Source organism: Nycticebus coucang, chromosome 3 (assembly GCF_027406575.1).
Source record: "Nycticebus coucang isolate mNycCou1 chromosome 3, mNycCou1.pri, whole genome shotgun sequence".
Lineage (NCBI taxonomy): Eukaryota > Metazoa > Chordata > Mammalia > Primates > Lorisidae > Nycticebus > Nycticebus coucang.
Genome location: NC_069782.1, coordinates 130,878,625 through 130,905,149, shown reverse-complemented (window position 1 = coordinate 130,905,149; position 26,525 = coordinate 130,878,625). Strand labels below are relative to the sequence as shown.

Genomic DNA, 26,525 nt, shown 5'->3' with positions numbered 1-26,525 from the left:
CTCCAGAGCTTCCCATGAGGCCTGGCACCCAGGTGGTCTCAAGAAATTAGAGATGGGCTCAGTACCCGTAGCACAGTGGTTACGGCACCAGCCACATACACTGAGGGTGGCAGGTTCAAACCCGGCCCAGGCCAGCTAAACAACTGCAACAACAAAAAAAATAGCCGGGCATTGTGGCAGGTGCCCGTAGTCCCCACTACTTGGGAGGCTGAGGCAAGAGAATCGCTTAAGCCCAAGAGTTGGAGGTTGCTGTGAGCTGTGACGCCATAGCACTCTACCCAGGGTGACATAGTGAAACTCTGTTTCAAAAAAAAAAAAAAAAAGGATTATAAATGAATGAATGGATGAATGGATGAGCTAGAATTCAGACTGCCTGAATGGGGCATAGGTACTCAATCTAACCTCAAACCCTTCATTTTTATCCAGATGCCGCTTGACAGTCTTGGCAATTACTCTCATTATCTGGAACCTCTTCTCTGCAATGTGACCTTGTTTATGCGAGTTTACCTCTCTGAGACTCAGTTTCCTCAAATGTAACATGAGAAGGTAGGAGTAACTGATCCCTACTGTCTCTTCCAGATCAAATGTTACATGAATCCATGCTGTTTGCAAAGGAGAAGAAATTTTCCAAGCACTGTGTGTGCTCTGTGTGGGGAAAGCACCAATGATGTTGGGGGTTGAAAGAGATTTTTCAGAGACTCCAGCTTAACTCTTTAACATTGGTATTAATGGATGGCCTGAGGGTCCAATCCCACTCACTGCCTGTTTTTTTTTTTTTTTTTTGTAGAGACAGAGTCTGACTTTACCGCCCTCGGTAGAGTGCAGTGCTGTGGTGTCACACAGCTCACAGCAACCTCCAGCTCTGGGGCTTACATGATTCTCTTGCCTCAGCCTCCCGAGTAGCTGGGACTACAGGCGCCCACCACAACGCCCGGCTATTTTTTGTTGCAGTTTTAGCTGGGGCTGGGTTTGAACCCACCACCCTCGGTACATGGGGCTGGCGCCCTACTCACTGAGCCACAGGCGCCGCCTTCACTGCCTGTTTTTGTATAGCCCCAAAACTAAGAATGGCTTTTACATTTTTAAATGATTGGTAGAAAATCAAAATAAGAACAATATCTCATTATATGTAAAAATTATGAGATTCAAATTTCAGTATGTTCATAAATAAACATTCATTGGAATACAGATATATTCATTGTTTACATTATTGTCTATAGGTGCTTTTATACTACAATAGCAGAGTCAAATAGCTGCAGTAGAGGCTGTATGACCCTCAAGCCTGGTGCTTTACAGAAAACATTTGCCAACTCCTGTTCTGACTCAAGAATCTTCAATGGCTTCCCACTATCTATAATAGCACTATCACGTAGACAGTGAGCCACATATTTAGTTTTTTATTTTATTTATTTATTTATTTATTTATTTTTTGTAGAGACAGTGTCTCACTTTGTCACCCTCAGTAGAGTGCTGTGCCATCACAGCTCACAGCAACCTCCAGCTCTTGGGCTTAGGTGATTCTCTTGCCTCAGCCTCCTGAGTAGCTGGGACCACAGGTGCCCGCCACAACACCCGGCTACACATAGTTTAAAATTTTCTAGTAGCCATGTTAAAAAGTAAAATAACAATTTTATAGACTTTTATTTTATTTTATTAGAGATGGAGTCTTATACTACCTAGGCTAGCCGCAAGCAATCCTCCCACTTCATCCCCCCTGAACAGTTGGAACTATAGACAATGAACTACTGTGCCCTGCAAATAAACATGATTTTAAAAAGTAAGACTAATTATTATATATATTTTATTTAATCCAATAAATCCAAAACATTATCATTTCAAAATGTAATCACTATAAAAATTATTAAGATATTTTACATTTTTTTTGAGTCATTCAAATATTTATTGAGCAGCTAAGGAGATACAAAGGTAATTTAAAACATCGTCAAAGAGGTGAGGCAAGTGCACAGGTAATGGAAAGCATATGCAAGTATCATTCACAGTCAAAAAGAGAGTGCTTTAGGAAATCAAAGTGAGATTGTTTCCAGCCTGGAAGGGGGCGTGGGTAGCAAATCAGGAAAGGGGGATTGAGATTAAAATAGAAGACTTCAGTCTGGATTGTTGATGATACTCAGTATGGACTACATTTGTCTCTCCTTTTCCTCTCTCCCCATCTTTGGGCTTAATTTACCAGTAGTGCCCAGGAATGTTCAATGCACTTTTTCTATACTTGCTTGCATTTTTGCCTTAATATCTTCTACAGTACTAGGTCCTTTTGGTGTTTTAGGAGTTTTTTCCTGTTTTTTGAAGGATTCTTGACCTTTTGATCTTGGTGTTGATGGTTTTGAATCCTTTCCATTCTGGTTTGATTTTTGGCTGGAGTGTCTCGCACAGATTTCTTCACTGGAGCTTTTTCTTCAGTTTCCTCATCATCTTCATCTTCATCTTCATCATCATCTTCATCTTCATCAGCAGCAAGTTTTACTTTTTTCTGTGGAACTTTGCTTCCACTTCTAGGAGCAGATCGCTTTCCAGACATACTTAAGAGTTTCACATCCTCCTCCTCTTCATCTTCTGACTCTGCATCTTCTTCCACAGCTACTAAGTGCTGCCCACTAATATGCACAGGCCCTGAACCACACTTCAACCGTAAGACCACCGGGTGTTATTTCAAAGCCCCCAAGAGAAACCGTTGGCTGTACAGACATTTTCTTTTATTTATTTATTTATTTTTTGTAGAGACAAGAGTCTCACTTTATGGCCCTCGGTAGAGTGCCGTGGCGTCACACGGCTCACAGCAACCTCCAACTCTTGGGCTTAACCCATTCTCTTGCCTCAACCCTCGGTATATGGGGCCGGCGCCTTACCGACTGAGACACAGGCGCCGCCCTACAGACATTTTCGAAGTTGCCAGTGTTACTTTAATTGGGCTGCCTTCATAATTCATTGCCTCTGCTTCAACAATGTGCAACTCATCCTTTGTACCAGCCCCTAAACTGACCGTTCTTAAAGATAAGAACTCATTTTCATCATTATCCACCTTAAAGTGATAATCTTTGTCGGCCTTTAGTTCACAACCGAAAAGATAGTTCTGAGGCCTCAAGGGGCTCATGTCCATGTCCATCAAATCTTCCATGAGGTGGTGGCACGCACTTAGGCGGAGGAGAAGGCGGACGGAGATAAATGAGTACTGCTCCAAGGCACAGCCGCGCAGGACGGAATCACTCCAGGGCCATTTTTTTTTTTTTTAGAGACAGAGTCTCACCTTATCACCTTCGGTAGAGTGCTATGGCATCACAGCTCACAGCAACCTCCAACTCCTGGGCTTAGGCGATTCTCTTGCCTCAGCCTCCCGAGTAGCTGGGACTACAGGCGCCCGCCACAACGCCCGGCTATTTTTTGGTTTGCAGTTCAGCCAGGGCCGGGTTTTGAACCCGCCACCCTCGGTATATGGGGCCGGCGCCTTACCGACTGAGACACAGGCGCCGCCCACATTCTTTCTTTTTTCAATGAGACATGTTTTTGATCTGTGCAGTGGTATCATTAAAGCTAACTACAATCTTGAACTCCTGGGCTCAAGGGATCTTCCTGCCTCAGCTTCTCCAGTAGCTGAGACTATAGGTGTCCACCACAACACCTAGCTAATTTTTCTATTTTTGGTAGAGATGGGGTCTCATTATGTTGCCAGGCAAGTCTTGAACTGTGGTGTCAAGTGATCCTCCTGGCTTGGCCTCCCAAAATGCTAGGATTACAGGCATGAGCCACTGTGCCCAGTTCATTTTTTTTTTTTTTAATTTTTTTTATTTTTAATTTCAACTTCCTTGTTCATTCTTCTTCGTTTGAAGTACTGTTTTTTATCTTCCTCTGGCGGTGTTCTTGATGTTAGTAGAGACAGGGTCTTACTCTGGCTCACATGCTGTTACATACAGGTCTCGAACCTCTGAGCTCAGGCAATCCACCCGCCTTGGCCTCCCACAGCGCTGGGACTACAGGCGTGAGCCACCACGCCCGGCCTGTGCCCAGTTCTTATTTATTTATTATTATTATTATTTTTTTTTTTTTTGCAGTTTATGGCCGGGGTTGGGTTGGAACCCACCACCTCCGGCATATGGGACCGGCACCCTACTCCTTTGAGCCACAGGCGCCGCCTATATTCTTTTTTTTTTTTTTGTAGAGACAGAGTTTCACTTTATCGCCCAAGATAGAGTGCTGTGGCAACACATGGCTCACAGCAACCTCCAACTCCTGGGCTTAGGCGATTCCCATGCCTCAGCCTCCCGAATAGCTGGGACTACATGTGCCCGCCACAACGCCCGGCTATTTTTTTTGTTGCAGTTTGGCCGGGACTGGGTTTGAACCCACCACCCTCGGTATAGGGGCTGGCACCCTGCCCACGGAGCCACAGGCACCGCCCCCTTTTTAAACTAACTCTTCAAAATTTTATACCTATAGCACACCTCAGTTTGGGCTAGCTATATTTTACTCATTCGATACTCACATATGGCTGGTGACTATTATATTTGACAGCTCAGAGCTGTAAGATTGAGTCCTAATTCTTTTTTTTTTTTTTGAGACAGAGCCTCAAGCTGTCACCCTGGGTAGAGCGCTGTGGCATCACCACTCACAGCAACCTCAAACTCCTGGCTGTGGCATCACCACTCACAGCAACCTCAAACTCCTGGGCTCAAGTGATTCTCCTGCCTCTGCCTCCCAAGTAGCTGGGACTACAGGCACCTGCCACAACGCCCGGCTATTTTTTGGTTGCAGCTGTCATTGTTGTTTGGCAGGCCCAGGCCAGATTCAAACTCACCAGCTCAGGTGTATGTGGCTGGTGCCTTAGCCACTTGAGCCACAGGCACTAAGCCTGAGTCCTAATTCTGACATGAAATTCCAGGCTCAATACTTTTCATGAGTGTCCTCAATACTTTTCATGAGTGTGAAAGAGTCCTGAGACCAAAAAAATTTGAGAACTGCTTTAGATCATCATTAGCATTACATTGAAATTTATATCTGGTGTAGCTGTGAGTGGTACAAAAGAATTTCTAGAATCACAGCCCTGTGATCAGAGTTTCCAGTGAGAAGAGCCAACAGGACCAAGAGACAACAGCATAAAAGTTCTTTCTTTCTTTCTTTCTTTTTTTTTTGCAGTTTTGGCTGGGGCTGGGTTTGAACCCGCCACCTCTGGCATATGGAGCCGGCGCCCTACCCCCTTGAGCCACGGGCACTGCCAGCATAAAAGTTCTGAACCAAAGTCCAGCTAAGCCCTATCGTATTAAATATAGCAAAGAGTAAATGGAATTTTAGAAACGATTAGGGATGAGATTTGGGGTACTTTTTCTCAACCTTATTGAGATACACTAACTTGCACATATTTAGAATATATGATCAGTTTTGACACTTCTTCACCTTTGAAACCATTATGTCAAGATAATCAGCATTTCTATCACACCTTCAAGTTTCTTTGAACCCCTTTGGAATCCATCCTTCCCTCCACCCTATCCCCAGGCAACTACTGATCCGCTATCTATCAACTACAAATTAGTTTGCACTTTCTTTTTTTTTTTTTTTTTTTTGTGGTTTTGGGCCGGGGCTGGGTTTGAACCTGCCACCTCCGGCATATGGGACTGGCGCCCTACTCCTTGAGCCACAGGCACCGCCCATAGTTTGCACTTTCTATAACTTTATAGACATGGAATCATATAATAGGTGCTCTTTTTTTTTTTTTTGGCCTGGTTTCTTTCACTCTGCATGATGATTTTGAGATTCATCCAGGTTGTTGTGTTGGAATGAGATTCCATCTGGGTGACTTTGGGGAAATTGCCTAACCTGTCTATGCTTTAGAGAGGAAACAATAAATAATTTACCTTGCATAGTTGGGAAGATAAAATGAGTCAATGTAAGTAAATAAAACACATAGTTCAGTTCCTGGTACTGAGTGGGTGTTTGATAAATAGTAGTTATTTTTGAATATATGTTTGGGATAGGAATTAAAGAGGGTATCTAGTACAGCATGGGGATAGGGGAGAATCTTGTTTAGACTAATTTGATGCATAACTCAGGTTTAACTATTTGTTAAACGTTTCTCACTTACACACCCCAAACCTCCACACATACCAACCTAACCAGGAAATGTTCTTCAGTGAGGTCTGGGGACATGGAAATTTGTAACTTTGAAAGCCCTGCCAGTTTGGAGTTACCCTGTTGGAAAAAAACAAAATGCCACTAGGCTGCTTTGAAAATGGAAAAGGTGTATGCCTCCTTCATCATAGTTGTTTTCAAGTCCAACTGGCTGGGTTTGCTCAACTTGGAATAAAAACCCCTGTCCTGGCGATGGGGCAGGCTAAAAGGTTCTCGGCCAGAAGAAGCCAAAGAGTGAGATTTTCTGTGTGACTCCTTGCTGAGTCTGGATTGGGACAGATGTGGTCAAGCCAAGGAGTTTCTCAGAGAATCAGACAGGATCCCTATCTCAGCCTTTCCAAGTACCAAGGACCACGGGGACCTATTACAAGCACGTTGTGTTTGCTCCAGGCAACTGCAACTGCAGCTTCTTGTGTACTCATGCTGCTGGGAGGTAACTGCTTTTTCCTAAGCCTGAAGACACAGTTAGAGAGAGAGAGAGGGAGGGAGAGAGAAAACAACAACAAAGAGGACATGAAGAAGAGGAGGGAGGGTGAGAGAGGGTTGAATTGATCGCTGTCTGTTCAGGTCTAGCTGAAAAACACAATGAAGTGAAAAGGCTTCTTGGTTGGTGTGCTTCTCTTCATTTTTTTCCCAGGGTTTGAAGTGGTGGGGAGGGAGGGATGGGAAAAAAGAAAGGAAGAGGAGGAGGATTGGCCTGCCCTGATCTTCAGCAGAAGAGGCACAGGTTGGGGCAGGAAAAGTCCCTTGAGGTTTCTGGTACCTCTGGTAAGTCTGGTACCTTACCGACTAATCCCTTCCTTCCACAAGATACCATGGCTGAGATGAAGCTAGCAATAGCACATTCTGATTAAAGAAAAACCAAGCTGAAGCCTTCCCATCCCTACCCTAGAAAGGAAAAAACACCATGCGGTTTTTCTTCCAGGTGGGGGTGGGGTAGGTGTTGATATGGTTTTATTTTTTTCCAACATAGTCTTTGATAACTTTTATTGAGTTCCTAAGTACTTTACATGTGTTATCTCTATTAATCCTCACAACTTTGTCATGCTTGGGTTCTGTTATTAGTCCCATTCTACAGATGAGGAAATGGAGGCTTTGAAAGGTTAAGTAAAGAATCTAGTGTCATGGGCGGTGCCTGTGGCTCAAAGGAGTAGGGCACGGACGCCATTTGACCCCTGGCCAAAAACAGCAAAAAAAAAAAAATAGAATCTAGTGTCATGAAACTAGTAAGCCACAGAACAGGCTTCCTCAGGTCAAGACTGGTCTCTGAGCCTGCATTCTTACGCACTGCTCTATGCAGATATTAAATAGCTCAAGTTTTACTATTACTCAGGAAAGGAGGGCTGGAGCTGGGAAGGAGGGAGATATATAATCATGTATAAAAACAACTATAATACAATATGTTAGGGGTCATACTAGCAAGTTTAAATAAATGCTTGAAATAAAGACTAAAGAGAATGATTATTTCTGGATGCTTGGGATGATGACAAAAAGAAGTCTTTCTTACTTTTATTTTTATGATGTGACTTTTTAAAGATTAAAAGCTCAAACTATAGGCTCGGTGCCTATTGCTCAGCAGCTAAGGTGTCGGCCACATACACCCGGGTTGGAAGTTTTGAAACCAGCCAGGCCTGCCAAACAACAATGACAACTACAAGCAACAAATAGCCAGGAGTGGGCAGTGCCTGTGGCTCAACGGAGTGGGGCGCTGGCCCCATATGCCAGAGGTGGCAGGTTCAAACCCAGCCCCAGCCAAAAAAAAAATTGCCAGGAGTTGTGGTGGGTGCCTGTAGTCCCAGCTACTTGGGAGGTTGAGGCAAGAGAATTGCTTAAGCCTTAGAGTTTGAGGTTGCTGTGAGCTGTGCGCCATGATATTCTACTGAGGGTGACATAGTGACACTCTGTCTCAAAAACAAACAAAAAAAGCTCAAATTGTAGAGCCTACTTCCTGGCATCACACACAGCTCTGCCACTTAATAGCTCTGTAACCTTGGTCATGTTATAAAATGAGGATACATTATTTGTCCAACAAAATGTTTACTGAAAGCTATTTTGTATCAGGCAACAGAGATCCATTCATTGGCGAATACATCCCAGAGGGGATGTTAATTGTATGGGCTTATGTGTCTGGAACATTCCTCCCTAGTTCTTCACTCTTATCCTTTTTTTCTTTTTTTAGATAGACTCTCACTATGTCGCCCTCAGTAGAGTGCTGTGATGTCATAGCTCATAGCAACCCCCTTGGGCTGAAGTGATTCTCTTGCCTCAGCCTCCCAAGAAGCTGGGACTACAGGCACCACCACAACACCCGGCTATTTTTTTGTTGCGGTTGTCGTTGTTTAGCTGGCTCTAACTGGGTTCGAACCTGCCAACCTCAGTGCATGTGGCTGGCTCCCTACTCACTGAGCTACAGTGCTGAGCCCACTCTTATCCTTTTTTATTTTTTTTTTAAGAGACAGAGTCTCATTTTATTGCCTTCTGTAGAGTGCTATGGCTCTCTACAGCTCACAGCAAACTCCAGCTGTTGGGCTTAGACGATTGTCTTGCGTGAGCCTCCCGAGTAACTGGGACTACAGGCACCCGCCACAACGTCCAGCTACCATTCTTATCCTTTTTTACCTACGCTCAGATTCCACTTCTTCAGAGAAGTCTCCCCATATCTGTCAATTTCCATAGGCCCATGGACCTGTCACTTACGATATCTAGCATTGTTGTCAGTTGTCTGATTCTTTGACCAAAGTTTGTAAACTCTCAGACACAATATATGATTTTTTTTCTGTTTTGTGCTGAGCTCACTAGCAACTGGCTCACATTAGGCTTGCATAAAATACTAGGTTCATATTAGGTTTGCATAAAATTCATACATGTTGAATAAGTGAAATGGGACATGCATGTAAAAGACTTGGTGTGGAGTTGGCATAGTCAGCACTCGATGAAATGCTATCTGCTATTATTACATGACATTTATGCTTCCTGACTTGAAAAATGCAGTAAACCCCACCTGCCCTCCTATGCCTACCTGCCTTTATCATCTAGTATTATGCCAGAGGCTGTGCTGGCTGCCTGATGAACTGCTCTTGTCCTTTTTTCCATATGGCAGACCCTGGATTTTGTGTGTGTGTTCATCCTTTCCTCCAGACCAGTAAGTGGCAGAACTAGGATTCGAATTCAAGCAGTATGCTCTACTGCCTGAGCTTTTAACCTTTGGGAAAAAAAATCACATATTGGTAAATACCTGCAAAACATATATCTGATAAGGAGTTAATATCCAGACTATATAGAGAACTCATATAACTCAACAACAAACAAATCAAACAGCCAAATTAAAAAATGGACAAAGGGCCATTTCACAAGATGGCTATGAAGGTGAAGAAGGAAGCTTCTGCCCCTCCCAAAGCCAAAGCAAAGGCTTTGAAGGCCAAGAAAACAGTGCTAAAAGGCAACCTCAGACGCAAGAAAAAGATCCACACATCACCCACCTTCCAGCAGCTAAAGACACTGAAGTTCTGGAGGCAGCCCAGATATCCTCAGCAGAGGGCCCTCAGGAGAAACAAGCTTGACCACAGTACCATCATCAAGTTCCCCCTGACTACTGAGTTTGCCATGAAGAAGATAGAAGCCAGACAGGCTGTGAAGAAGCTCTATGACATGGATGTAGCAAAGGTCAACATCCTGGTCAGGCCTAATGGAGAGAAGAAGGCATATGTCTGACTGGCTCCTATTACGATGCTTTGGTTGTTGCCAACAAAACTGGGATCATCTAAACCAGCGGTTCTCATCCTGTGGGTTGTGACCCACAGGAACTGTATTAAAGGGTCATGGCATTAGGAAGGTTAAGAACCACTGATCTACACCAAGTCCAACCAGCTAGTTCTATATATCTTTTCACCATAACAACATAAAATGGACAAAGAATTTGAATAGACCTTTCTTTAAAGAAGATATGCAAATGACCAATGAGCATATAAAAAGATGCTCAACATCAGCCTGGCATGGTGGCTGTCATCAGTAATCTTAGCACTCTGGGAGGCTTCAGGTGGGTGGATTGCTTGAGCTCAGGAGTTCAAGAACAGCCTGAGCAAAAGTGAGACTCCCATCTCTACTAAAAAATAGAAAAATTATCTGGGGGGGCGGAGCCTGTGGCTCAGTGAGCAGGGCGCCGGCCCCATATACCGAGGGTGGCGGGTTCAAACCCAGTCGCGGCCAAACTGCAATAAAAAAATAGCCGGGCGTTGTGGTGGGCGCCTGTAGTCCCAGCTACTCGGGAGGCTGAGGCAGGAGAATCGCCTAAGCCCAGGAGTTGGAGGTTGCTGTGAGCTGTGTGACGCTACAGCACTCTACCAAGGGCAATAAAGTGAAACTCTGTCTCTACAAAAAAAAAAAAAGAAAAGAAAAATTATCTGGGAATTGTGGTAGGAAGCTGTAGTCCCAGCTCCTCGGAAAGCTGAGGCAAGGAGCTAACTTGAGCCCAAGGGTTTGAGGTTGCTATGAGCTATTATGATGTCATAGCACTCAACCCCAGGGCAACAGAGTGAGACTTTGTCTCAAACGAGAAAAAAGAAAAAGAAAAAAAGGAAGTTATGACATATGTCACAAGATCAATGTTTGAGGCTTTTCCCACCCAATTCTGCTTTCCTCTTTTATCATTCACAAACATTACCACCACCACCACCCAAACTCTAGCACAACCTATGTCTCAGCATCTGCTTCCCAAAAGACCCAGCTGACACAGTTTAAGATCAATTATGACTCCTTTTGAGGGATTTTCCAGACTGTCTGAAAATAGACCTCTTTCTTTTCCTTCTATATCTTTCTAAACATATTCTTTATATCTTGAATAATAGATCACTACACACTCAATTATCTAACATTAGTTAAATATTCGCTATTTAACACCATTTATACTGGCACTGTGCTGGGGTCCTTACAGTCCTTAATGTGGGTATAGGTATCCTTATTCAACATGAGAAAACAGTGTGTTAAAATGTTAGTTTATGTATTTAAGATCACATCATCAGAGAGTGGGAGGTATTTTACTGTGATCTGGTTGTAATCCCCTCACAGAGCTCTGCCTTTCTATCTAAATCCCAATCTTACCTTGGTTATTCTTTACTCCTCTGCCCACTTTATTTTTCACCATAGCAGATGTTGCCCTCTTTGAAAGGGAATGTTTTGAGGGTAGAGTCCTGTCTTATTGACTGCTATATCCCCAGAACCTAGAACAGTACGGTGATACCTTAGAATCTGAACTTAATCCTTTCCACAACCCCATTAGAGTTTCAAATCGTTTGAGTTCCAAGACAATTTTTCTCCTTTAAAATAATAAAATTGGATTAATCTGTTCCTGGGTCCCACAAATTGCTTCTGAATTAGAACTAACAGCCTCTGGCTTGACGCCTGTGGCTCAAACGGCTAAGGTGCCAGCCACATACACCTGAGCTGGCGGGTTCTAATCCAGCCCAGGTCCACCAAACAACAATGACGGCTGCAACCAAAAAATAGCCAGGTGTTGTGGCAGACGCCTGTGGTCCCAGCTACTTGGGAGGCTGAGGCAAGAGAATCTCTTAAGCCCAGGAGTTTGAGGTTGATGTGAGCTGTGATGCCACAGTACTCTACCCAGGGCGACAGCTTGAGGCTCTGTCTCAAAAAAAAGAACTGGCAGCCTCTCTGTGCATAAGAACAAAATGGATCCCAGTCCTTTTCGTTCTTTCTTCTCTTTTTTTTTTTTTTTTGCAGTTTTTGGCCAGGGCCGGGTTTGAACCTGCCACCTCCGGTATATGGGGACTGCGCCGTACTCCTTTGAGCCACAGGTGCCGCCCCCTAGTCCTTTTCCTAAAGTTCTCTAACCACCCCATCAGGCAGGCCTTCCACTAAATCATTGTAGAGGACCTTGGCTTTCTCACAAATTATTGTCTCAGAAATCACATCACCAGCCAGCTGTTTTTCATTAATCCAAACTAAAAGGAGTCTTTCCATCTCTTCTGTACTTTTCCATCTCCTAGAGGTCAGCATCGTAACCCCTTTTGCCACATCAGGTGCTTTGATAGCTTCTTTTTTTTCCAAAATCATACAGTCGATGTGCTTGCTTCAGCAGCACATTATACTAAAATTGGAATGATACACAGAAGATTAGCATGGTCCCTGCGCAAGGATGACACGCAAATTCGTGAAGCGTTTCATATTTAAAAATAAATAAAAATAAAATAATAATAATAGTAATAATACAGTCGATTCAGGCATCCTGAACATCGTAGCGAGATCAGCCACACCTGTGCTGCTTTCCTGCTGAACTTCAATTGTAGCTTTAACAGCTTTCCTCTTATTTTCCTCACTACACTTTTTAGGACCCATGGCGAATACATTTAATTGACTATTAAGAAACCTCAACAAGGGTGGTGCCTGTGGCTCAAAGGACTAGGGTGCTGGCCCCATATGCCGGAGGTGGTGAGTTCAAACCCAGCCCTGGCCAAAAACTGCAAAAAAAACCCAAAGAAACCCCAACAGAACAGGCACAAAAGCATAAAATTAGCAGCGAAACTCACACAAGATGCTTTCACTATAGCTTCTGACAATGAACTGAAGGACAAAGCAGATGGGTGCCCTGAGTGCTGGGGAAACAAACGCACAAAAATACATGAACAACGTGCTGGCGTTTGGATTCCAAAGCAGTGTTTGGATTGGAGTAAAATTTGCTTGAATTTTTCGTTTGGATTCTGAGTTGTTTGAGTTCTGAGGCGTTTGGATTCTGGGGGCAATACTGTATCTGGCAAATAGTCATTCAATGATTGCTTAAGGAAAACTAACTTCATCTTTATGGCATGTTTATATTCTTTGTTTTAAATAATATGTCACATTTGGATAACACTATAATTTACACAGTGTCCACAGTTGTCTCATTTGGTCCTCACGGAATTCTTTTTCTTGAGGTAAAGTCTCACTCTGTAGCACTGGGTATAGTGCTGTGGTGTCATAGCTCACAGCAACCTCAAATGCTTGGGCTCAAGTGATCCTCTTGCCTCAACCTCCCGAGTAGCTAGGACTACAGGTGCCTGCCACAAAGCCCAGCTAGTTTTTCTATTTTAGTAGAGATGGGGTCTCGCTCTTGCTCAGGCTGGTCTTGAACTCCTGAGCTCAGGCGATCCACCCACCTTGGCCTTCCAGAGTGCTAGGATTACAGACATGAGCCAATGCCTCCCAGCCCTCACAGAACTCTTTGAGGTAGGCCTGATGTGGTTGTTCTTTCTTCAGAGCCTTCTTACACTTGGCTGGTTATTTCTCTGAGTTCTTTGCCTATGTCTCCTTCTTTGTCACTTCCTTAGGGAGGTTGGCTCTGATCTCACAGCCCAGGTTAGGAACCTTGTTACATACTCTCTTCAGATTTTGAAACTCTCTTTGACCCCTAATCACAATGGTAGTTAAATAATTATATTGCTATTTTGTGACTGGCTTCCCCACAGCCAATGCTCTATAAAGACAGAACCTTGTTGTGCCTATATATTTTATATACCACTTAGCTCATTATATGTATGTGAACATGTAGATGTGTGTTTCTCCATGTAAACAGATAAAGTGAAGTATTCCCATTCAATGGATGAGGAAATCAAAACCCTGTGGTCTATGCTGCTGAGTTGAAAACTTTTACCCATAGTAAGAACTCAATTATTCACCACCATTCCAGAAAACATAACATACATGTACTTACCTTTACTGTGGACTAAGCATGGGTATTTTCTATGCTGTGGACTAAGTATCAATATTTCTACTCAACTTACTTCATTAAAAAATGTTTAGTGCCAAGCCATTCCATTGATTTTAATCATGAAAGACCCAGTAATGTCTAAACAATCTTGCCAATGTGACTTGCTCAAGGTCACATAACACATAACTAGTATGGTGCTGGAATCTAGTATTCTCCTCCTAGTACACTCTGGTGGATTCTTGCCTTAAGGCAAAGCTATCACAAAAGCTTTGTGTTGCTTTTGCTAATCAAGGACAAATTCTTTTTTGGGGGGCGGAGGACAGTTTTTGGCCAGGGTTGGGTTTGAACATGGGCATCCTACTCATTTGAGCCACAGGCGCCACCCAACAAATTCCTTCTTTTACTCCTTAGCCACAGTTAAGGCAAGGGTGGTCTCACCATCTGCAGGCATTTCAGTGGTTCATCCAGATACCGCCATTCTCTGCAGTGTAGTTGACCAGAAGGTTCTTCCTAGTAGCTCCAAAGGGGAAGATTTAGAGTTAATGGATGGCACATTCAGGACTTGCTGGAATTCTCATCCAAATTACACCAAACATTAACATATGGACAAAGGCACATGGCATATTAAATGATTTACTGAGGTCAAAGATCCGAGTCAATGGCAGGCCTAGAGTTAACCTGTCACCCATCCTCAGAGTCTGTTAGGCTAAGACACTAGGAAGTCTTGGCTGGGTTCAGCCCAGCAGTCTGGAGCTGGTCAGCCATCAGCCACTTAATCTATAATGGCACCTTCTTTTCCTCCCAGAGGGAGGTTTTGACTTGAACTCCTGGGAGAACTGCCTTCTTGGAATCCAGATTTCTCTGCTTTAGACTCTGATTTAGCTGGTGGTGGACACAGAAGCCTAGAGAAAGCCATGACTTGTTTATTTTTTCTTTTATTCCTGTATTTATAATTTTACCTAATATACTGTATGTCTGTACATGTGTTAATCTCAAAAAATGTTTGAGCTTGCCTGCTGTTCAGGCCACGTTGGCAGGCATCTGTTAAAGCCATCAGCAATGTTTGCTTCCAGTTACAAAAGAAAACATTCTCTGTTTGGGGCTATGTTGTTGTTTTTTTCTTTCCTGATTTAAAAGGGGAAATATGTTTCCCAGTAGAGATGTGGAGCTTCCCCTGTCCCCTTCTAGAGCTAAGAATGACTAAGAAAATTTTTAGCACACCTGCCTCATCATCTTTCTAATATTTCTACTCTTTCTGTCTCCTTGTGGAAGTATTCTTAGGGGCTTTGGTTTTAAATTATTTGAACAACTGAGCAGGTTTCTCTCCCTTCCCTGGGGATACCAGTTTATGGTTCAACATTTCCCTAAAATCTGGTATTTTTTTTTAGCTAAGAAAGACTCAGTTTGTGTCCCATTATCAGGTGCATTTATGAAACAACTGCTGATGGGAGCAAGAAGACATGAGTAATTCTAACCTCTGCCCAGAACCGTGGAAGGAATGCACAAACCCTGACCTTGCTTTGGTGCTTTGGAGAGACCATCTGGGGAAAACTTCATTTCCCAAAATATATATGAATTTGAGAGTTCCTCTGGCTGGGAAGTAGGAAAAGCCATATGGCAAATGGGAGGGTTCACATATGCAAATATTTGCTTCAGAGAAAACAATTTAAATAAGAGTTGTCTGTGGTAAGTACACTCTTGAAGGCCTGACCTGTGCACTGGGGAGGAGCAGGGAAGGGGTAGGAGTAAAGGAGAATAAAGAACAGAGAGGCCAGACAACACAAAGACCACAAAGGCGGGAAGACTTGCTGTAGGTTGGAGGTGCTTTGGAAATGTCTGACCAAAGTTTAGGAACCAGCTGGAAACAAGAGAGGCAGGAGGATTTGAAAATGAGGAATGGAAGCCTCTGAGGAAAATTTAGTTGCCTAAATGAAAGAGGCTTGGTGGGAAAAAGATGACAAATAGTACCACAGAGGAATCCAGGGACGATTAGAAGTACTCAAAATACTGTTTTGACTCAAAATTAAAGACGTGCTCTGGGCTTCTGCATGGACAAGGTCCCAACAACCCTAGGATTTCTGGCTAAAGGACATAGTCAAGTTTAGATTGCTAATCACCAAGCTAGAGTATTCACTTGAACCACGTGACTTTCAGAAGTAAGACTTAGAAATGCTACCTTTTAAAAAATATTTGAATTCCTGTGACGGGCACCTGTAGTCCCAGCTACTCGGGAGGCTGAGGCAAGAGAATCGCTTAAGCCCAGGAGCTGGAGGTTGCTGTGAGCTGTGTGAGGCCACGACACTCTACCGAGGGCCATAAAGGGAGACTCTGTCTCTACAAAAAAAAAAAAATATTTGAATTCCAAATGTTCACTGCTGGTATATAGAATGGGAACTGACTTTTATATTTTGACCTTGTAGCCCATATTCTCTCACTTATTTATAACTTTGATTTTTTTACCCGTGTTATGTAGTTTTCCACATACAGATCGTATATGTATTTAAATTTATATCTAAGTAGTTTTTTGGGGTGCTATTGTAAATGGTTTTTTTTTCTTTTTCTCGTAGAGACAGAGTCTCACTTTATGGCCCTTGGTAGAGTGCCGTGGCGTCACACAGCTCACAGCAACCTCCAACTCCTGGGCTTAAGCGATTCTCCTGCCTCAGCCTCCCAAGTAGCTGGACTACAGGCGCCCGCCACAACGCCCGGCTATTTTTTGGTTGCAGTTTGGCCGGGGCCGGGTTTGAACCCGCCACCCTCGGTATATAGGGCCGGCGCCTTACCGACTGAGCCACAGGCGCCGCCCATGGTGTTTTTTTTTTTAAATTTCAAACTCCAATTGTTTATTGCTGGTATTTAGGAAAGCATAAGAAACAAGACTTTTCTTAACTGCCATTCTGAGTTTATTTTCCAAACCACTCTTTGTGAGGGAAAGATGACCAGGATGGGTCAGTAATCACAGCTGGCCCGCTCCCCATCTCTCTCTTCTTCCTCACTCTGTAAATATTTGTTTGTTTCATTTGACTGAGTTGATGTTATGCTAAAGATCAGCCAGGGAGGAGGGTGTATTTCTGAGAAATAAGGGCAAATGGCTAAAAGTCCCAAGGTTAAGACTTTTGGAGGAGAGCTATTTGAACTCCTAGTGTTTGAGATGAAATGATGGGTGTGGGGAAATGAGCAGGGACAGTTTAGTGAGAAGGAAAGAGAAGGGCTTCTTCAAATGAAGTGGGAGCAGGTAAAAATCTGGTAAGGATGAAGGCGTATTATGCCTGGGGTTCCTTGTAACAATCTACCAAAATAGTGTGTGAATTGAGATCAAACTCCCATTTGGAGGCTACAATAATTAGAGTATAATTAAGTCATTGCTATCTTAATGTTTATGCTAATATGCATTTCTGAAAACCCACAGGATTGCAAATATGCCCATCTCTGGGCAACTTGGGATTTGTTGCTGACATGATGCTTTTTGTTGTAAGAAAGTAGGATTTTCACCGGAAACTGGGTTGAGAAAAAATGAGAAGATTCTATACCTTACCCTTTACTCCCCAAAGCCTGTCAAGTTACCGGAGAAGTAATGCTCAGTAAGTGTATATTGAATGAATCTGGAAGCAACTCAGCAAGAATGATCTAACTGCTCCCTGTGGGGGTGGAGCGAGGTGTGGGGACAGAGAGGAGTTCAAACAACTGTTATCAACAGAATCTAGGGTAGCAGCTAAGTCAAGATTCATTTGGTCTCCCCAAGTTTTTACTAAAGGTATACCTGCACTCTGGACAGAAAGGCTTTTGCTGACTTAGTGACCAAGGAAGCTGAGAGACGTGGCTCTGCCTTGTATTGTAGGTGAACTATCGGTGGATTCTTTCCTTACCTAAATCTGAAGAATGTCTACTGAGTTGGCAGGATGAAATGTGCAGCTGAGAGCTACGCTGGCATGCTGGAGAACTAGGTAGTGATGGGATGCCCCTCAGAATCTCTTCTAATCAGGTTCACCTGTGATCCTTTTGTGTCGTATACAGCTGTACTCCAAATGCCCTTGAGCTGTGATGAAATTGTGCCCTTTGCTAGAGGAACTCTAGTGTATGGCAACTGCAGGGAGATACTTCCTGGGGTGCCAGAGCCAAGACCTTGGAGCAAGTGTCCAAGCTTTGAGGGGTGGGGCAGAAGGTCACCTAAGAGGTAACAAGTGCAGTAAGGGAAACCATTTCTAACAGGGCTGCTCTGGTTGTGATTAATTAAAGTATAAGGGAAAGGCATCTTCCAACCAAAGGTCCAGGTTTCATTCTGGGACCCAGACAAATAATTTACACAAGGTCCTCACCTGGAGCATTTCCCCAAGAATTGTCATATCCTGTATATGACCATTCCTTCATACCTCCATGAACATTGGAGAGATTTCTTTAGGTGGTTACTATATCCAAGAACACTGGCATTTTCGTCTTAGGCATGGACCTCAGATTCAACCATAATCTTACTTTAGAGAAGCACAAATGTTCATTAATAGTTAAATATGGAAGGAAGTTTAAAAATGTTATTTTTTTTTTTGGAGGGGAGGGGAAAATCTTGTCATAATTGTGTAACCCTTGGTTAATTTACTTTCTTTCTCAGGAATCCTGCCAATCTATCCCCTCTGCCTTAATATGCTGCTATTTATTTTAAAAATCCAAGAGGGAGATATGATATGCAGCTTTTAAAAATCTATTTGCCTGCCAAGCAATATTTCAAAGAGAACTTATAAACTACTCCTGTGGATCAAATTGTGAAATACTAAACTAGGTTGCATATAGAAGAATGATGGGAGATGATGGTCTGGAAAAAGAAGTTAGAACAGTGATTTTCAAGTAACGTGCCACAACACACTGGTGTGTCATGAGAGGATCTTAAGTGTGCCTTGAAAATTTTATAAAGATCATTAATTAAATTATTTTTGAAACAAGTTCAAAGCACAGTAAATTATTTTTACTTTTTTTGATTAACATTATTTATGTGTGCTGTGGAAGTTTAGCTATAGGTTCAAGTGTGCTGTGAGATAAAAAAGTTTGGAAACAGTAGGTTAGAAGGACTTTATATTCCATGTTTAGGAGTGTAAATCATATACTGGGAATCATAAAATCTTTTTTTTTTTTTTTTTTTGAGATAGAGTCTCAGTCTGTTACCCTGGATATAGAGTGTCCTAGCATCCATAGCTTACAACAACCTCAGTCTCTTGGGCTCAACCGATCCTCTTGCCTCAGCCTCCCAAGTAGCTGGAATGACAGGTGCCCACCATGATACCTGGCTAGTTTTTCTATTTTTAGTAGTGATGGGGTCTCACTCTGGAAGGAGGTCTTATGATGTGAGGCCAAGAGCATGACCTCTGCTACCAATAGATCCAAGTTCAGTTTCTGATTCTGGCATACATTAGCTTTGTGGCCTTGAACAAATCACTTGATCTGTCTGAGTCTCCAAGAAATAGGGATGATGATAATAATAATAATATTCTGGCAGCACCCATAACTCAGTTGGCAAGGCACTCACCACTTACACTGAGGGTGGTGGGTTCGAACCTGACCCAGGCCTGCCAAACAACGACAACTACAACAACAACAAAAAATAGCTGGGAGTTGTGGCAGATGCCTGTAGTCGCAGCTACTTGGGAGGCTGAGGCCAGAGGATAGCTTGAGCCCAGGAGTTTGCAGTTGTGATGAGCTATGACTTCATGGCACTCAACCCCAGGGCAACAGAGTGAAGCTCTGTCTCAAAAACAAAACAAAACAAATTCTTTCTGTTAACTTTATAGGCTACTCTTGTAAGCTAGAAAGTGCTATATACATCAATTATAATTACTGTTGGGACAAAATTGATATCTGGGCTCCCTTGAAATTGCCCCAGGAGTGAGTCCATTTAGAAGGACTGATACAGGGCTCGGCACCTGTGGCTCAAGCGGCTAAAGCGCCAGCCATATACACCTGAGCTGGTGGGTTCGAATCTAGCCCAGGCCCACCAAACAACGACGGCTGCAACCAAAAAATAGCCAGGCGTTGTGGCGGGCGCCTGTGGTCCCAGCTACTTGGGAGGCGGAGACAGGAGACTCGCTTGAGCCCAGGAGTTGGAGGTTGCTGTGAGCTGTGATGCTATGGCACTCTACCCAGGACGACAGCTTGAGGCTCTGTCTCAAAAAAAAAAAAAAAGAAAGAAGGACTGATACAGGCAGATCATGAAGCTGGGGGTAGTAAAAAGCATCAGTTGAAAATATTTATTTAGCGCCTACTTGTGTAAACATTCTTAATGCAGAGGGGGAAAATTGGGGTAGGGGATAAAGTAGTAGATGTATAATAGTTCTCATCCTTTGACAGGACACCTGGAGAAGACAAATCCACAGTAAAAAGTACGGCCAGTGACAGGTACTATAGAAAATGTCCAAGAAGCAGTCTAATCAAGGAGTGCTTAGGTTTTGAATGGGATGGCTTTCAGGAGGGGTGAAAAGTAAGTTTGCTTTGATAGATGGGTAGGATTCAGATGAGAGAAGACTTCCAGAAAGAGAACAGGTTAGAGGCACAGGGTCAAAAAAGACCTTGGTGTCACCTAACAAACACTCACTATACACTCTGCATGTGCTAACTTCTTTTACATGTTATTGTTTAATTTAACATGCATGTAATGGTACAGTGAATTATGCTTTATTACTCCTATTACAGATGAGAAAACTGAGGTTTGGCAAGATTAAGTATTTTGCACAAAGTCTTACTTAATAAAACAACAGCCGACCCAGGGTTCAAATCCACTTGTCGGACTCCAAGTCCAAAGGTCTTTCCACAATACACATTCCATCAGTTTGGATGGAATGAAAGGTTCTATTCTGGGGCAGTAAGGATAGAGGGAGGTCAGGGGAAACCAGACTATTGAGTGCTCGGCAAAGAAGTTTGAATTGACTAGAAAGCCCATGAATAGCTAAAAATCACTGAGTAACAGAGTGATACAATTCAAGTTTGTCTGGGATTCTTGAGTGTAAGTCTCTGTGGGGGCATAGGCTATCCCAACTAATAATTAGAAAGTTCAGGAGAGAGAAAGCTACCACCTTGTCACTTATTCTTCAATGTTTCTTTTCTTTTCTTTTTTTTTTTGGGGGGGGGGACAGAGTCTCAAGCTGTTGCCCTGGGTAGAGTGCTGTAGCATCATAGCTCACAGCAACCTCCAACTCTTGGGCTTAAGCGATTTTCTTGCCTCAGCCTCCCAAGTAGCTGGGACTACAGGAGCCTGCCACAACACAGGCTATTTTTTGTTGTTGTTGTTGCAGTTGTCATTGTTGTTTTTTAGAACCCACCAGCGTCAGTGTATGTGGCCAGCACCCTACCCACTGAGCTACAGGAGCCGCCCAGGATGTTTTTTCTTGAACTTAGTTTTTGGTTTATTTTCTCAATTGTGTTATTCCTGGGTGCTCTTAAATACTTCTGCAACTTCTCACCCCCAGAGACAGCATCATATTTCAGTAGTGAACAAAGTGAGAGAGACTTAGATTGGTCTTGTGAACAACAGCAATGAAAGTACTCATACACAGAGTCTTTTGGCACCCCAAGTACCACAATCTAACCTTCCATCAAGAGGCTCCTACGTTCTTTTCTTAAGCTGAAGGTTTCGATGTAGGTCAATGGTGACAAACAAATTGTTGGAGGACTAACCAACAATGCCCACTCTTCACATTGTGTGTGGGAATTTCTCAGCTGATTAAATAGCAGCTTGCTTGGGGTTTTAAGTGTGTAGCAGCAGTAGCAATTCTTTCTGTTTTACCATCCCTCTTTTAACTGCATTTTAAAATAGACATTGATTTCAAAGCTTTAAGAAATGTTTATGCTGGGTGGCGCCTGTGGCTCAGCGGGTAGGGTGCCGGTCCCACATGCCAGAGGTGGCGGGTTCAAACCCAACCCTGACCAAATTAAAAAAAAAAAAAAAAAAAAAAAAAAGAAATGTTTATGCTCTATGATGCGGCAATTAGCATTTTTGGGAATTTATAAGCAAAAGTAAAGCAAAGTTAGGAATGTAAATATGTAGCTCTCTTTACAATCCCAACAATTTGAAAATACCTAAGTTTCTAATAATAGAGAATTGTTTGAGTAAATTATGGTACATCTTATCCAGCCAATTCAGGCCGTTATTTAATTTTCTAAAATATATAACCAGCTGAGCATGGTGGCTCATTTCTGTGATCCCAACATTTTGGGAGGCTGAGGTGGGAGGATCATTTGGACCCAGGAGTTTGAGGCTGCGGTGAACTGTGATTGCATTACTGCACTGCAGCCTGGATGACAGACTAAGACCCCGTCTCTAAGAAAAAGAAGAAATATATATATATGTATACACACACGTAAAACCACTTCACGTCTATTAGCATGCTATTATAAAAACAAAACAAAACAGAAAACAACATATTGACATGAATGTGAAGAAATTGAAACCCTTGCACTTTGTTGATGAGAATGTAAAATGGTAGACTTGTTATGGAAAACAGTGTAGCAATTTCTCAGAAACTTAAAATATAATTATCATATGATTTAGCAATTCCACTTCTAGGTATGTACACAAAGAACTGAAAACAAGGTCTTAGACAGCTATAGACTGATAGCTATAGCATTCTTCACAACAGCCAAAAGGTGGAAACAACTCAAAATGTCCGTTGATGTATGGATAAACAAAATGTGGTAAATACACACTATGGAGTATTATTTAACCTTTAAAGAGAATGAGATTCAGGTGCATGCTACAACATGGATGAACCTTGAAGACATTATGCTAGGTAAAATAAGTCAAGCATAAAAGGACAAATAGTGTATGATTCCACTTAAATGAGGTATCTAGAAAAGTCAAGTACATGGGTACAGAAAGTAAAACAGTGGTTATGAGGGGCGTGGAATAGGGAAATATTGTTCAATGAGTATAAAATTTCAGTTTGGGAGGGCAGCGCCTGTGGCTCAGTCGGTAAGGCGCTGGCCCCATATACCGAGGGTGGCGGGTTCAAAACCAGCCCCGGCTGAACTGCAACCAAAAAATAGCCGGGCGTTGTGGCAGGCACCTGTAGTCCCAGCTACTCAGGAGGCTGAGGCAAGAGAATCGCTTAAGCCCAGGAGTTGGAGGTTGCTGTGAGCTGTGTAATGCCACGGCACTCTACCAAGGGCCATAAAGTGAGACTCTGTCTCTCCAAAAAAAAAAAAAAAATTTCAGTTTGGGAAAGTGAAAAAGTTCTGAACACGGATAGTGCTGACAGTTGTACAACAGTGTGAATGTACTTAATACTACTGACCTAAATACTTAAAAATGGTTAGAATGGTAAATTTTAAGTTGTATGTATTTTATCACAATAAACTACACACACATATAAATATTACACTGAAAACTAGGAAACATTGATGAAAGAAATTAAAGAAGACAAAAATAAATGGAAAAATATGCTTTCATGGATTGGAAGAATTAATGCTGCTAAAGGGTTCATACTATCCAGAACAATCTACAGAAATGATGTAACCTCTATCAAAATTCCAATGACATTTTTCACAGAAATAGAAAGAAAACTTGGCTCGGAACCTGTGATTCAAGTGGTTAAGGTGCCAGCCACATACACCTGAACTGGCAGGTTCGAATTCACCCCTGGCCTGCCAAACAACGACGGCTGCAACCAAAAAATAGCCAGGCGTGGTGGGTGCCTGTAGTCCCAGCTACTTGGGAGGCGGAGGCAGGAGAATTGCTTGAGTCCAGGAGTAAGAGGTTGCTGTGAGCTGTGATGCCATGGCACTCTACCCAGGGTGACAGCTTGAGGCTCTGTCTCAAAAAAGAAAAGAAAGAAAGAAAGAAAGAAAACCGCTAAAATTCATATGGAACCACAAAACACATGAATAGCTAAAGCAATCTTGAGCAAAAAGAATTTCAAAATCAGCTCAGCGCCTGTAGCACAGTGGTTATCATGCCTGAAGCTGGTGGGTTTGAACCAGCCTCATACACTGAGGCTGGTGGGTTTGAACCCATCCGTGGCCAGCTAAAACAACGACAACTGCAACAAAAAATAGCCAGGCATTGTGGTGGGCACCTGTAGTCCCAGCTACTTGGGAGGCTGAGGAAAATAATTGCTTAAGTCCAAGAGTTTGAGGTTGCTGTGAGCTGTGACGCCAGAACACTCTACCAAGGGAGACATAATGAGACTCTGTCTCAAAAAAAAAAGAAAAAGGTGTGCTGAGAGCCATCACAGCAAGAGCCATGTTGCTTCTGAACATCCTGCTGATGGGTACACCTGCGGTTGGAAAAACCACACTAGGCAAAGAATTTGGAGTCAAGATCAAGACTGAAATACATTAATGTGGGTGATTTAGCTAAAGAAGTCTGATCACTGGATATCATGGAGTCTGGCAAGATGGCTTCTCCCAAGAGCATGCTGAAAGATGTACAGATGACGGCACAAATTCTGAAGGATATGGGATTACAGAATATGACCAAGAGTTATAAATCAGATGTTGGAGTTTGCCTTCCGATATGTGACCACAATTCTACGTGATGCAAAAATTTATTCGAGCCATGCTAAGAAAGCTACTGTGGATACACATGATGTGCGATTGGCAATCCAATGTCACACTGACCAGTCTTTTACCTCTCCTCCCCCAAGAGATATTTTTATTAGATATTGCAAGGCAAAGAAACCAAACCTCTTTGCCATTGATTAAACCATATTCAGGTCCTAGATTGCCACCTGATAGATACTGCTTAACAGCTCCAAACTATAGGCTTAAGCCTATAGTTATAGAAAAAGGCATCTACTTCTGCAGGAAGAATAACAGTTCCTCGGTTAAGTGTTGGTTCAGTTACTAGCAGACCAAATACTCCCACAGTAGGCACACCAATCCCACAAACCATGTCTGTTTCAACTAAAGTAGGGACTCCAATGTCTCTCACAGAGCAAAGGTTTACGGTACAGATGCCTGCTTCACAATCCCCAGCTGTAAAAGCCTCAATTCCTGCAACATCGACAGTTCAGAATGTTCAGATTAATCTATCATTACTTGGGTCTAAAAACATTCTTATGACTACTAATATGGTGTCATCACAAAATACTGCCAATGAATCCTCAAATGCATTGAAAACAAAGTATGGAGATGACGATGATGATGACTGTGATAATTTGTAATCTAGCCTTGATGCATGTAACACGCATATTTGGCCTTGAATCCATTGTACCGAAATTAAACATGCATGCTGGATGTCTTCAAATTGTGTTTTAGAAAACTTAAATAATATTTATTTTTATTTATTTATTTGAGACAGAGCCTCAAGCTGTCGCCCCGGGTAGAGTGCTGTAGCGTCACAGCTCACAGCAACCGCGATTCTCTTGCCTCAGCCTCCCAAGTAGCTGGGACTACAGGTGCCTGCCACAATGCCTGGCTATTTTTTGGTTGTAATTGTCATTGCTGTTTGGCAGGCCTGGGCTGGATTTGAATCCGCCAGCTCTGGTATATGTGCCTGGTGCCTTAGCTGCTTGAGCTACAGGCGCCAAGCCATATTTAATGAGTAAATATAGTTATATACTTTTCAATTGAAAAAAAAAGAATTTCAAAATCTACTAAAAAGCTATAGTAATCAAAACAGCATGGTATTAGAATAAAAAAGATACATAGACCAATGTAACAGAAGAGAGAGCTCCAAAATAATCTACACATTTATGGTCAATTGATTTTTGACAAAAATGTTAAGAACACAATGGGGAAAGGACAGTCTCTTCAAATAAATGATGCTGGGAAAACTGGATATCCACATGCAGAAGAGTGAAATTAGACCCTCATCTCATACCATATACAAAAATCAACTCAAAATGAACTAAAGACTTAAGTGTAAGACCCCAAACTATAAAAGGAAAATACAGAGAAAAAGCTCTGTAACATTGTTCTTGGCCAATGATTTTTGGGATATGACCCCCAAAGCACGGGTGACAAAAGCAAAAATAGACAAATGGGATTGCATAAAACTAAAAAGCTTCTTCACAGCAAGGGAAACAATCAGAAGAATAATGGAAGAATATATTTGCAAACCATGCAACTGAAAATGAGTAAATATCCAAAATATATAAGGAATTAAAATAACCTGATTTTAAAATGAACAAAAGGAACTGAATAGACATTTCTCAAAAGAAGACATACAGGCCAGTGTGGTGACTTATGCTTGTAATCCTACCACTTTGGGAGGCCAAGGAGGGTGGATTGCTTGAGTTGAGTTCAAGAGTTCAAGACCAGAATGAGCAAGAGCAAGACACTGTCACTACTAAAAAAAAAGAAAAAATGAAACCATGTATTGTAGTCCCACATGCCTATAGTCCCAGCTACTTGGGAGGCTGAGGCAAGAGTTTAAACTCTTGAGCCAAAGAGTTTAAAGTTGCTGTGAGCTACGATACCACCACACTTAAGCCCAGGGCAATAGGGTGAGACTCTGTCTCAAAAAAAAAAAAAAGACATACAAATGGCCAAAAGGTATATGAAAAAATGTCAACATCACTAATCATCAGGGAAATGCAAATTAAAGCCATAATAAGTTATCATTTCATTCCTGTCAGAATGGCCATTATAAAAAAAAATTAAAGGTAGGTCTTGGAGAACTTTTGTACAACTGTCAATGGGAATTTATGGAAAACAGTATGGAGTTTTATCAAAAAAAATTAAAATTGGAACTACATACAGTATGATCCAGTAA

General features: G+C 42.4%; 1 non-coding gene and 2 pseudogenes across 2 annotated transcripts; 2 read left to right on the top strand and 1 right to left on the bottom strand.

Moving 5' to 3' along the window:
- Nucleotides 1-1,888: 1,888 nt before the first annotated feature.
- LOC128580775 (nucleophosmin-like) lies at nucleotides 1,889-3,133 on the bottom strand (annotated as a pseudogene). Its single transcript, XR_008378745.1, has 2 exons — nucleotides 2,891-3,133; nucleotides 1,889-2,708 (listed from the first exon to the last, which is right to left on the bottom strand). The product of XR_008378745.1 is annotated as a nucleophosmin-like (transcript).
- A 9,079-nt stretch (nucleotides 3,134-12,212) lies between these two features.
- Nucleotides 12,213-12,321, top strand: LOC128582734 (U6 spliceosomal RNA). The gene has a single exon (XR_008379180.1). It is a non-coding gene; the product is annotated as a U6 spliceosomal RNA (small nuclear RNA).
- An 11,868-nt stretch (nucleotides 12,322-24,189) lies between these two features.
- On the top strand, nucleotides 24,190-24,972 carry LOC128580772 (transcription initiation factor TFIID subunit 9-like; annotated as a pseudogene).
- The last annotated feature ends 1,553 nt before the right edge of the window (nucleotides 24,973-26,525 follow it).